A 13,127-nucleotide genomic window follows, 5' to 3' on the forward strand; every position below is an offset into this window, starting at 1 on the left:
GTGGAGCTCATGCTGCCACCGCCGGTCAGCCAGAAAGATCCTGAGCTTCCGGTTTCCTTTTAAGCCATGTTTACCTAACTTGAGCCCCCAGGTGGCTGGGAGAAACAAATGCCAATGGCCTTTGTCCTGGAACTGTCTACGCCTCGTGATTTTCCAAAGTCAGTGAACAGACCGCAGTCCAGACCCAGCACGAAGGGAACCCCAGCACCAGGGGCAACAGCCATCAGAACCGTGCCAGGCTGCAGGTGCCCGTCGGATGCTCGGACCCAGAGTATGAAATGTGTTTGCTGGGGCTCTCCCCTGGTGGTCCAGTGGCTAAGACGCCACGCTCCCAATGCAGGGGGCCCGGGTTCGGTCCCTGGTCAGAGAACTAGAACCTGCATGCCACAACTAAAGATCCCGCACACAGCAACGAAGATCCTGTGCGCCCCAACCAAGACCTGGTGCAGCCAAATAAATAAATATTTTAAAAAAAAAAAAAGTGTTTGCTGGCCGTGCTCAAACAAGACAGCTGGGCAATGCCAACAGGCCGGATGGGAGCTGGAAAATAACCAAGTGGGTTTGAAAAAAAAAAGAGTGGAATTTCTAGAAATGACAAAGCGCCATCCCCTAAACTGAAAACTAAACAGTCATTTTGAGATGCTGCTGAAGAAAGAATTAGTGAAAAAGAGGTCAGAAGAAAGGGGTCCCGAGGCAGCCCAGAGGCAGAAGGTGGGAAGATTGTGAGCGGCTGGCGTGGCTGGGGGGCCGGTGGGGTGTCCCGAGGCGAGCGGAGCCTGGCGGGTGTGGGGCGAGCAGAGAGGGGGCAGAGGCAGCAGCGGCTGGGCCGCTTGAGTCCCTTCCTCAGGACATGTGCCGCGGGCGACGCCAGCGGGTCCCCCACATTCTGGGCAAGCCCCCGTGACCTCGAGGGGGTGGGCCTGGCCTGGGCCTGGGGGGCTCACCGGACACTTCCTGCTCGGGGGGAGGCTGGCTGTCGCAGGCCACTGTGCACGCCATGCCCACGTGTGCACCTTCACGTGTAGCCTGGCCCTCCCTCCCAGCCTGCCGCCAGCATCCTGAGCCCACCTCAGGCCTGGCCTGGGTGACCCCGTGCCCGGCAGGGGTGGGGACAGGGCTGTCCACGTGCCTCCCCAGGCCCAGCTCACTGCCGGCCGCACTGGCGCGTCCCATGCTCCGCCGTCTCCTGCTGGTGTGCCCCTGGCTGGTGGGGCTCGTTCTCGCTTCCCGCACGGCCCCCTCCCCCGCTCTTGGTGAGACCGCGAAGGGTGGGTGGGACTGCAGCCCCTCGGCCCCCAGGGCGCCGCTCGCCATGCCAGCCTCTGCCCTCTCTTAGGCTGGCTACACAGAGGCCGGCCCCCACGGCAAGGGTCAGGCACCTCTGCCCCACCCCTGCCAGCACCTTGTCCTCTCCTGGGTGGGTAGGTGGGCAGTTGACCCCCAGAGGGACAGCCGCTTGATTAGGAAGTTCAGACAAAGGAAAGCACGCTCACGGGCGCCGGCGCTGTCCCCGAGGCTGGTGCTGGGCTCCTGCGACTCCCCCGGCACAGCAGGAAGCTGTGGCCGTGGGACAGCTGGCCCCCAGACTGAGGCTCCCCCGTTTGCCTGTGTGACGCAGCAGTGTCCAGCTGTGGCAGCTGGGAGTGGACGTGAAGTCCAGGAGCCGTGAGGAGTCCCCGGGTCCCCTCTGCAGCCGCCTCGCTCTGAGCACCTGCGGGCCTCCTCCCAGCGGCCCCACCTCTTCCCCTTCCTGGTCGATGGGTCTGGGGGAACCAGACGGGAGGGGCTGAGGGGGCCTCTTCCCTGTCCTTGAGGTGCGTGTCACCACGGTAAGGTCTGGACCTCCCCGGAGCCGGGTGGGCCGTGGGCTTTGGGGCAGCAGGAGGCTCAGGGGTGTAGGCCTTGGGGGCTGGGGGCTCCCTGAGAGGACAGCCCGGCCAGGAGCTTTGGTTTGCTCCCGGCTGGGGTCTGGGGGAGGCTGAGTGGGCCCAGCAGGGTCTCCGTGTCCCCCTCATTTGCATCTATGACCGCAGTGCTGTCCAGTCGAGAGAGGATGCTGGTGGGGTCAGGGCAGCCATCGGGAGGGAGGTCGGTGGGCTTCAGCCGTGCGCTGAGGCGCTGGCCTGGGGATGGGGTGGGTCCAGGCGGCGTCCGAGGCCTCAGGTGGGAGACTGGCCGGGCTGTGCTGGGGGAGGTGCTGGAGACTGGAGCTGCCCCGGGCAGTGGGCACTCTCTCCACGGGCAGGGGACCCAGGCCCGGGAGCCTCGGTGTGCCCCCTGGTGAAGAGTGGCCAGTGCACGGCGGTCGTCGCCACACGTTCCACGGCCCGGGCGGAGCGGCACTGGTGCGCCCACCCATGGCGACACTGTCTCCTTCAGGCTGGGGTCAGATCAGCCTCTCCCACCCCCTCATCCCCACGTGGTCAGAGCGGGCAGCAGTGCCCCATCACTGCCGGGCCTGGACCAAGGGCCGTGTCACGACCCAGCCTCCACTGCAGGCGTGGAGCAGCTCCGAGGCCAGGATCGGGGCCTCTCGTACCCGCCACCCCAGGGCTGCCCGCTGCTTCCTCAGTGCTCGGCCCCAGGGACTGCAGCAGCTGGCTCTGCTTGGCGACAGCTCTGACTGCCGAGTCTCCGAAGAAACCGGGCCCTGGGGACCGGGGAGGAGATTCCACACTCGTCCCCAGGGCGGCCGGGCCCATTAACCCCTGCGGGCCGGGCTGGTGTTGGCCTCGTGGTGGCCCAGCTCCAGCTATCCTGGGACCCAGCCCGGCTTGCCCCTCCTTCATCAGACCCCCCAGACCCAGATCTTCCAAGGTGCTGGGTCGTCAGGGACCTGTGAGGGTCTCCAACTGACAGCATCTGGGTGCCAGGGGCGTGGAGACCACTATACAAAAGGGAAACTGAGGCCTGAGAGGAAGGACCTGGCTACAACAGTCTGTGATCTCCCTGGCCCTGGCGGATTCTGGAAGCCTGCCATGGGGCCACGGAGGGCTCACCGGAGCCCTGCTGACATTCGACCAGGCTCAGGGCCAGCAACGAGGCCAGGGTGCCAGCTGGGCGGTGCCTGAGCATGAGAGCCAGCAAGGACGGGGGTCGTGATGCTCAGACAAGGTCAGGAAACGGGCTCTGAGCTGGGCGGGGGGCGGGGGGGGGCGGGTGTCTGCTCAGGTGGGAGAGACCGCTCATCAAGCAGAGGTGCGCCACGTGGGGGTCCTGCACCCCCGAGCTCCCGAATGTCGAACTCTTCACGCTTAGGCCAACCCCCCACCCCGCACCTGCACCTGGGAGAAAACCTCCGAGAGGCCCTGTGGCAGCCACGCCTCACATCCCAGCCCTTCCTGCATCCTCCCAGGTCCCCATGGGGCTGGGGGCTGTTGCACCCTCCCCTCCAGCTGTAGGTAGAGGTGCTGTGCCTTCCGCTACCACGGGCCCCCCAGGCCCCCAGAACCAGACACAAAAATAGCCCTCGGGGGGGTCGGTATCTAGAGGGAGGCCCCGTCAGGACCCCCAGGACCTGCCCCATGAGACAACGGTTGCAGGAGAAACGGCCACAGAGCTAATTATCAAAGCGAGAGACAGAGAGAGAGAGAGAGACAGAGAGACAGAGAAAGCATTGCAGGAGATCAAAGGATGGCTCGAAATGGCTCTGCAGCTACAACATGAGGTCCCAGCGAGAGATTCAACAGCAGAATCGAGAGAACAGGTGGTCAGTGCTGAGATGCAAAGTAGTGCCTTGACGATCACAAGGGAAAAGATGAAATTCTTGGGTAGAGATTCAGGGGAGTTGACGTGAGTCACAGGAGCTCCAGGAAGAGAGGAAGGAGCAGGCGGGAGAAGCAGACACGAAGTGAGAGCCCTGGCTCCGAGGGAAGGGCCCTGTCCTAGGCCGTGCCTCAGCAGGCGCCGGGAAGTTCTCTTGGAAGCGAAGGAGGCTCGCATGGATCCAGGGAGATGAGCCCAACACATGAAGGGCAAGAGTGAGGTGGACTGTGCAGCAGGCAGCACTGATGCCCCCCGCGTTTCCGGTACTTTCCCTCCCCAGGCAGGTGACACGCATGAGTGACCTGTCACCCTGGTTCTCTGCCCTCCAACCCCACCGAGCCCCGTGGTGACTGGGACGTGCCACCAGCTGAGACCTGGGCGCCGAGCCAGCCCGCAGCCGGCCCCAGTGGGAGCAAGAAGCCCACGTGTGTGTTAAACCCTGAGACTGGGGGCTGCTGCTTCCTGCTGCACCTCCTCTCCCAGCCCGACGTGCACAGGGCCCTGGACGTCCTGTCCGTGCAGGCACCCTCGCCTCACTGCACTTCGCAGACACTGCCTTTTTGCAAATTGAAGGTTTGTGGCACGCCTGTGTCGAGCAAGGCCATCAGCGCCATTCATCCAACAGCATTATTTTATTTTATTTGTTTATTTTTTAATTAATTAATTAATTAATTTTTGGCTGTGTTGGGTCTCACTGCTGCGCGTGGGCTTTCTCTAGTTGCGGCGAGCGGGAGCTACTCTTTCCTTGCGGTGCATGGGCTTCTCGTTGCTGTGGCTTCTCTTGTTGCGGAGCATGGGGCTCTAGGCGCGCAGGCTTCAGTAGTTGTGGCACGTGGGCTCAGTAGTTGTGGCTTGTGGGCTCTAGAGCGCAGGCTCAGTACATCCAACAGCATTATTTTAAAATGAAGGTCTGTACAGTTTTTTTTTAGACGTCATGCTATTGCACACTTAATAGACTACAGTATAGTGTAAACATAACTTCTATATGCACTGGGAAACCAAAAAAATTCATGTGACTCACTTTCTTGCAATATTTGCTTTATCAGGGTTGTCTGGACCTGAACTGCAACGTCTCCAGGGTCTGTCTGTGCTAGGATTGGTTATCTGCTGTTGCGTGAGAAGTTACCCCAAACGTAGTGGCTTAAAATGACAAACCTTTATCATCTCACAGTTTCTGTGGGTCAGGGGTCTGGGAGCGGCTTCGTGGGACAGTCCTGGCCCGGGGTCTCCCGAGGTCACGGTCAAAGTGTCGGCCAGGGCCGCGTCCTCTGAAGACTTGGCCGGAACCAGGGGCTCTGCCTCCAAGCTCCCCCACGTGGCTCCTGGTGGGGCCTGAGCGCCTCGCCCGGCGGCCCCCACAGCGTCCTCACAGGGGGGCCGGGACCCGCAGGACAGAAGCTGCGAGGCTTGGATGACTGACCTGCCAGTGCCGTCGCTGCAACAGCTCCACCTGGGCGTCCTGCCCACACCCGAGGGGGGAGGACTCACAACATATTTAAAAGCGCCGCCGGCCGCCCCCCTGACCCGACCTGACACGCGCACGGGGCACCAGACGTCCAGCGCCACCCCGGGCGCCCAGACCCCTGCAGGCTTCCGAGGGATGGTGACCGGCGCGGGGACCCCGCTGCAGCCGGCGCGGGAGAGACCCGGGGTCCGGGGGCCCCGAGAGTGCCTCACGACCCACACAGAGGAGGGAAGTGTCCAGAACAGAGAGCCAGGCCAGCCCCGGACGAGCAGATGCGGAGGACGCTGGACGGCTGTCTCCCTCCCGCACCTGTCACCCGATAGAGGGAAGGAGGAGAGGCTGCCCTGTCACCCGATAGAGGGAAGGAGGAGAGGCTGCCCGGGCGTGGGGTGGGGCTCCCCAGCCAGCTGGGCCCCCGAGTCAGAGCAGTGGGCTCCCAGGCCCCACCTGGAGCGCCAGGCTGGAGGGCGCCTCCCTCCCGAGGCCGAGGCCCGGGTTCAGGCTGCAGGCCGGGGGGGCGGGGGCTGGAGAGACACCTGCCTTCCTTGCAGGGAGTCCTGAGGGCAGGTGGCTTTTCTCCTCCCCATCCCTCGGGGAGAGGAGTGGGGGTCGACCCCGGGGTCTTGTGAGGAGAGATGGGGGCTCCTGGAGGAGGGAGCCCGCCCCTCGCCCTGGCTGGGGGCCTGCCCAGCTGCAGGAATCCTCGGTGTGGACGCCCGAGGTGGGGATATGAGAGGGTGTGGGGGGCTTGACGAGTGTAGAGCGCACGAGGGACCCTGTAGCCTGGCCGCTGCCCTCGGTGGTGGGGCGCAGGTGGGAGCAGCTGGGCGGCTGGAGAGGGGACAGGGCCCCGCGGGAGTGGCCACGCTGCCGGCAACCACAGGGTGAGGAGGGGAAGGTATCATAAAGGGAAGCTCGGCCAGAGTCAGGGTGAGGACCTCATGGGGAGAGGAGGGGTCGGTGGGCGTGTGCACATTTCACCCCGTGGAGGGGTGGGGGAGGGGCGGGACGGTGGGCGTGTCCACATCTCACCCCGTGGAGGGGTGGGGGAGGGGAGGGGCGGTGGGCGTGTGCACATCTCACCCCGTGGAGGGGTGGGGGAGGGGAGGGGCGGTGGGCGTGTGCACATCTCACCCCGTGGAGGGGTGGGGGAGGGGAGGGGCGGTGGGCGTGTCCACATCTCACCCCGTGGAGGGGTGGGGGAGGGGAGGGGCGGTGGGCGTGTCCACATCTCATCCCGTGGAGGGGTGGGGGAGGGGCGGGCGCGGTGGGCGTGTCCACATCTCATCCCGTTGAGGGGTGGGGGAGGGGCGGGGTGGGGAGAGTGTGATCCCACAGGCTCATCCTTCCTGTGTGGGGTGGCGGGAAGCAGGTCAGGTCACAGGTGTTTTGGCTGCCCAGCTGCTAACAGCAGGAGAGTCATGTCTGAACAGAAAATCAGGTAAGTCTCCACTCACAGGGGGGATGAGAGGGATGGGAGAGCAGAACTTCCCGCGAACAGGGAGATAAGGAGGGAACAGCAGGGGCGTCACATCCCCGGGAATCCAGAGCAGGAAGAAGAGGAGCCAGGAGGGGCAGAGCACAGGAGGAGAGAGACGCGGTGAGTCCTGCCATTCCGGCTCCCGGCCCAGCGAACCCAGCCGTGCTCCCACTTGTGTGTGCTCATCGGGCTCCCAGGCGCTCACGTTGACTCCTCAGCGGAAGACAGTCTAAAATTAGACGCCGATATAAAGAGAACCCACGTGACAAAGTGGGATTTGACGGATCGATCGTTTAGTAAGTGGAGTTCGCACACATGGCTCCACCTTCTATACAACAAAATTCATAAGGACTTAAATATAACGCTGACAAAGCGCTAATATCTATTATGTTCAAAGAGCCTCTGCAGACGAGCAGGAAAACAAATATGCCTAATAGAAAACTGGGTGAGGAAGGCGAGGAAAGAATTCTTGGAAGAGAAAATCAAACGGCAACAAAGGAAAAAGTGTGGTGGGCAGTTCCGTGTCCTGATCCCTGGAACCTGTGAAGATGGGACCGTACCTGAGCAAAGGGGCTTTGTGGATGCGACTAAGTGGGGATCTGAGATGGGGAGATGGTCCTGGGAGATGCGGGAGGGGCCAAGGTCTTCTCATGAGTCCTTAGAAAACCTTGGTGGCCGGGGAGAGAGTGCAGCTGGGGAGACGATGTGCCGGGAAAGGGCAGAGACGCGTCCACTGAGAGCTGCCGAAGACAGAGGAGGGGCCGCGAGCCGAGGAAACGCAGCGCCTCCAGAAGCCGGAAAAGGTGAGGAACAGATTCTCCCCCGGAGGCTCCGGGAGGAACAAAGCCCTGCTGACACCCTAATCCGAGCCCAGCAAGACCCAGGTTGGAATTCTGACCTCCAGGACCGCGCGATCATCAATTTGTCTTGTTTTAAGTCGTGAAGTTTGTGGTGATTTGTTGTGTTAGGAAACTAACATAGGAAAGCCGTTCCACTTTCATAACCATCTGAGACATGCGAGTTAAGTTCAGAGTGAAATCGCACCCTGACCTCATCAGGATCGCGCACCCGGCTGGTGGAGGGAAGCTGGGGGTGGCAGGAGCGGACGGTTGGTGGCCGAGAAGGGGGAAGAGCGGCTGCCGTCGGGAAAGCACCTGGCACTTGGACGAGCGCCCCGTGCTTGGCCCTTCGGTGCAGCCTGAGAGCACCGAGCATTAGGGTCCTAAGGCTGCGCTGTTTATAGCGCGTGGCCAGTAGTCACCAAGAACCAGAGCCCAAACCACGCCACCCGTCGGGGAGGGCCACCTAAGCTGCGACAGCCTATGCGGTGTGGGACGTGGCGAGGTTTACAAAGAGCGCACTGAAGCGCTGTCCGCACGCAGCCTTGGGAAGCTTGCCCCACTGGATGGCTGAGTTGGAAAAGAAAGATCCAGAAAAGGAGTCATGATATCTATTCTGTGTTCTTTTTTTAATTCCATTTTAAGAAATTGTGGTAAAATAGACATAAAATAATTTACCACCTTAGCCATTTAAAGCATGCAGTTCTGTGGAATTAAGTACATTCACACTGCTGTGTAACCATCATGATTTATTTAAAAATTTTTTCAATTGTGGCAAAAAACACAATGTAAAACTTCCATCCTAACCGTTTTTGGGTGTATGCTTCAGTAATGTTAAGTATATTCACAATGTTGTGCAACAGCTCTCCAGAGCTTTTTCATCTTGCAAACCTGAAACTTGGTCCCCATTAAACAGCACCTCTGCATTTTCTCCTCCCTGGAGCCCCGGCTTCAAATTCTAGGAATTTGACTGCTTTAGGTACCTCATACAAGTGGAATCATGCGGTATTTGTCTTTTTGTGACTGGTTTATTTCACTCAGCATGATGTCCTCAAGGGCCATCCTTGTTGTAGCCCATGTCAGAATTTCCTTCCTTTGTAAGGCTGAACGATATTCTGTCGTCCGAATGGATCACATCTTGTTCATCCTTTCATCTGTCCGTAGACCTCAGATTGCTTCTAGCTCTTGGCTGTTGTGATAACGCTGCTATCAACATGGGAACGCAGGTCTCTCTTTGAGATCCTACTTTCAATTTGTTTGGATAAATACCCACACCGGGATTGCTGGGTCATATGGTAGTTCTATTTTTTAGTTTTTTTTTTTTTTTTAAAGAAATTCACGTTCTTTTATTTATTTATTTATGACTGTGTTGAGTCTTCGTTTCTGTGCGAGGGCTTTCTCTAGTTGCGGCAAGCGGGGGCCACTCTTCATCGCGGTGCGCGGGCCTCTCACCATCGCGGCCTCTCTTGTTGCGGAGCACAGGCTCCAGACGCGCAGGCTCAGTAGTTGTGGCTCACGGGCCCAGCTGCTCCGCGGCATGTGGGATCTTCCCAGACCAGGGCTCGAACCCGCGTCCCCTGCATTGGCAGGCAGATTCTCAACCACTGCGCCACCAGGGAAGCCCTATTTTTTAGTTTTTTGAGGAACCATCATACTGTTCTCCACAGTGACTGCACCAGTTTACATTCCCACCCACAGTGCACAAGGATTCCAATTTCTCCACACCCTCGCCAACACTCAATATTTTGTCTTTTTTTTTTTTTTATAGTAGTCATCCTAATGGGTGTGATGTGGTGTCCCAGTGTGGTTTTGATTTGCATTTATTTAATGATTAGTGATATTGAGATGATCTATGTGTGTTCTTTTAAAAGAAATCATGACGGGACTTCCCTGGTGGTCCAGTGGTTAAGAATGCAGGGGACATGGGTTCGATCCCTGGTCGGAGAACTAAGATCCCGCACGCCTCTGGGCAAACTAAGCCCACGCCTCAACTAGAGAGCCCACGTGCCGCAAACTACAGAGCCCACGCGCTCTGGAGCCCAAGCGCCACAACTAGAGAGGAAGCCCGCACGCCGCAGTGAAAGATCCCGCATGCCGCAGCTAAGACCCGACGCAGCCTAAAATTAAATAAATAAGTAAATAATTAAAAAAAATAAATCATGACTATCTGTGTCATACATGCATATCCATCTATGTGCATTATGTGCATATAATATGACCTCACAGGCATTCCCCAAACTGGACGACAGTGACCTTAGGTTTCAGGGACATAAATGCCCCAGATGCTTTCTACATGCACACTCCTGCTGTAAGAACCATGGCTTCTCCCAAGGAACAGAATATGTGCTCAACTGTGGAGAAGAATTTACAGTTACCATCACATATTCCTTACTTTAAAAAATAGCTTTATTGAAGTGTACTTGACATACAATAAATGGCACACGCTTAAAGTACACACTTGATAAGTTCTCACGTGAGTATACACCTGCAAAATCATGGCAACAATCGAGAGTGAACTCGGCCATCATCCTCAAAGTGTCCCTGTGCCCCTCTGTGACCCCCGCCCCCAGCCCCAGGCAACCTCTCATCAGCTTTCTTTCATGATGGGTTACTCTGCATTGCCTGGAATTTCATGCAAATGGAATCATACAGGATGTAATCTTTTTTGACTTGGTTTCTTTCCCTCAGCTTAATTATTTTGGGGTCATTCCCTGTTGTACGAGTCAGTAGCTTATTCCTTTTTATTACTGTGTAGTTTTCCATTGTATGGATGTACCACCATTGGTTAATCCATTAGTACCCGTTGGTGGACATCTGGATTGTTTCCAGTTTTTGGATTCCTATAGCTTTATAATAGGTCTTGAAATCAGGTAGTATTAGTTCTCCAACTCTGTTTTTCTTTTTCCTTTTTTGGCTGTGCTGCGAAGCTCACAGGATCTTAGTTCCCCCACCAAGGATCAAACCTGGGCCCGAGCAGCGAAAACACCGAGTCCTAACCACTGGACCACCAGGGAATTTCCTCCAACTCTGTTCTTCTTTTTCAAAGTTCTTTTGGCCATTCTAGGTCCTTTGCATTTCTATCTGAATTTTAGAATCAGTCTGTCAATTTCTACCCCCTCCCCCCCAAAAAACCTGCTGAGATTCTGTTTTGTTTTTTAACTTTTTACTTTGAAGTAATTATAAAATCCCAAGACGTAGCAAAAAATAGTACAGGGGGTCCTGCATGCCCATCACCCTGCATCCCCCTCCGGCAGCATCTTCCATAACTGTGGTGTGTTACCAAAGGCAGCACGCTGACCCACACGATATGACGAACCAGCTCACAGACCTTCCTCAGACATTGCCAGTTTCTGCAGACTCCTTTTTGTGTGTGTCTTTGTGTATCGCTCCTCGATACTTTATCATAAACGTAGATTCCTGCAACCACCGCCGCAAGTTAGATACAACCAAGATCACCACCACCACAAAGACACCCACCCTGCTGCCCTTTCCTAGTCCCCCTCCCTCCCCGCCCCTGACAGCCACTAATCTGACAGCCACTAATCTGCTCTCCACCAATGCAATTTTGTCATTTCAGGAATGTTGTGTGAGTTGAACTACACAACCTGCAACATTTGAGATGGGCTTTCCTCCCGCAGCAGCACCTCCTCTGTATCCATCGAGCTGATGATGGACAGTCTGTTCCCACGTATTGCTGAGCTCTGCCCCGGTGCATGGATGCCCCAAGATTTGTCCAGCTGTTTACCTGCTGAAGGGCATTTGGGCTGTTTCCAGTCTGGGCTGTTACACAGAAAGCTCCGTAGACATTAGTGTTCAGGCACTGGTGTGAACGGAGGCTTTCACTTCTCTGGGATAAATGCCCAAGAGTGCAAATGCCGGGTTGTAGGTTAAGTGTATGTTTAGCTTTTTAAGCAACTGTCTGACTGATTTAAGGAATGGCCCTACCACTCCTGCTGGGATTTTGATTGGAGCTGTGTTGAATTTGGAGAGATTCCGCGTCTTAACAAAATTGGATCTTCTCACCCATCCCTGTAGTGTACCTTTCCATTGATTTAGGTCTTGGTGAATTTCTTTATATTTATTTATTTATTTTTGGCTGTGTTGGGTGTTCGTTGCTGCGCGCGGGCTTTCTCTAGTTGCAGTGAGCCGGGGCTACTCTTCGTTGCAGTGCGTGGGCTTCTCATTGCGGTGGCTTCGCTTGCTGTGGAGCACGGGCTCTAGGTGCGCAGGCTTCAGTAGTTGTGGCATGCGGGCTCAGTAATTGCGGCTCGCGGGCTCTAGAGCGCAGGCTCAGTAGTTGTGGTGCACAGGCTTAGTTGCTCCACGGCATGTGGGATCTTTGCGGACCAGGGCTTGAACCCGTGTCCCCTACATTGGCAGACAGATTCTTAACCACTGCACCATCAGGGAATTCCCTTCGTGAATTTCTCTTGGCAAAGCTTTGTAGTTTTTTTTTAAATTTAAAAATTAATTTTACTTTTCTCCATGTACAAGTGATAACTTGTTGATTAGAGAGAATGTGGACAATATAGAAAAACATAGAAATGAAGGGAAAACTTTCACAATCTCACTACCCAGAAAACAACCACTGTTAATATTTTGGGACTTTTTTTGATTTTCTGTCCTTTTATTATATGTAATTGTAAAATACACATAACATGTAATTTCCCATCTTAACTGTTTTTAAGTGTGTAGTTCACACTGTGGTTTTCCGTTTACAGCTCTGGCACATCTTTTGTCAGATTTATCCTAAGTATTTCCTATTAGGTGATGCCTTTGTAAATGGTATTTTTAAGTTTCAGTTTCTGATTGTTCCTTGCTAGAATATAAAAATATAATTGAGCTTTGTTTAAGGATCATGTGGCCTGCAACCTTGACACATTGGCTTCTCTGTCCTAGCCCCGCCTCTTTACCACTTAGGATCTGACACAGCTCCGTTGGTGATGAGGTGCGGAGTCATCCCAGAGGATCCACCGGTTACATTCCCAGATGTTGAGCGGCGGGGTCCCAGGGCGGGTGGGGTTCTGAAGAAGAGATGCTGATGGTCACAGGTGTGCAGGGTGGGAGTGGGCAGAGCCGCTGCTTGAGTGGGGAGGGGGAAGCGGCCCTTGCCCTGGACGCGCTGCCCGCTCCCTGTGGGCGTCCGCGGCTGCAGGCACGAAGCTCCGTTTTTCTGTTTTTTTATAAATTTATTTATTTATTTATTTTTGGCTGCATTGGGTCTTCGTTGCTGCGCGCGGGCTTTCTCCAGTTGCGGCGAGCGGGGGCTACTCTTCGTTGCAGTGCTCGGGCTTCTCACTGCGATGGCTTCTCTTGTTGCGGAGCACGGGCTCTCGGTGCACGGGCTTCAGTGGTTGTGGCGCACGGGCTTAGTTGCTCCGTGGCATGTGGGATCTTCCTGGACCAGGGCTCGAACGCGCGTCCCCAGCATTGGTAGGTGGATTCTTAACCACTGCGCCACCAGGGAAGCCCCCGAAGCTCCATTTTTAAATGGGTCTCTAAGCCCGAGCACGGGAGCGGTGTGATCGCTGATGGCGGGGGCTGCCGTGAGAGACGGAGGGGCAGCCCCCCCGCCTCC

Source organism: Eschrichtius robustus, chromosome 1 (genome assembly GCF_028021215.1).
Source record: "Eschrichtius robustus isolate mEscRob2 chromosome 1, mEscRob2.pri, whole genome shotgun sequence".
Taxonomy (NCBI): domain Eukaryota; kingdom Metazoa; phylum Chordata; class Mammalia; order Artiodactyla; family Eschrichtiidae; genus Eschrichtius; species Eschrichtius robustus.